Source organism: Microtus ochrogaster, unplaced genomic scaffold, assembly GCF_000317375.1.
Source record: "Microtus ochrogaster isolate Prairie Vole_2 unplaced genomic scaffold, MicOch1.0 UNK27, whole genome shotgun sequence".
NCBI classification, from domain to species: domain Eukaryota; kingdom Metazoa; phylum Chordata; class Mammalia; order Rodentia; family Cricetidae; genus Microtus; species Microtus ochrogaster.
In genome coordinates this window covers 581,088-581,492 of record NW_004949125.1, presented here as the reverse complement: position 1 = coordinate 581,492, position 405 = coordinate 581,088, and positions in this window count along the sequence as shown.

Genomic DNA, 405 nt, shown 5'->3' with positions numbered 1-405 from the left:
CCCAATTTCCAATCCCACGCAGGGTCACTGTGATGGACAGACACTCAGAGAACTTATAATTGGCCTCGGAGAACTGCAGCTCCTCCTCCTCGATGGCCCCGCCTCCCTTTCATTCTGAAAGAAAGAAGCTCGCCCGGCCGTCCAATGAGACGTCCCTCGCCGCAAAGATCCCGCCTCTTTCGGCGCCGGCTCCGCCCCAAAGGCCGCAGGAGCTCCCGCCTCCTCCGAAGTACACTTGTCCAATAAAAAGTCGTGCTCCACCAAATAGACGGCTTCTCAACCAATAAACAGGCTCCTGAACGGCGCCGCCCCACCCTCCGCGCCTTTCCCTCCGCCCCTCAGCCGGCCGGGCTTGTGAGGGCCTCGGGGCGGCGGCGGCGGACGCGGCCTGAGGGAGCGGCGGGC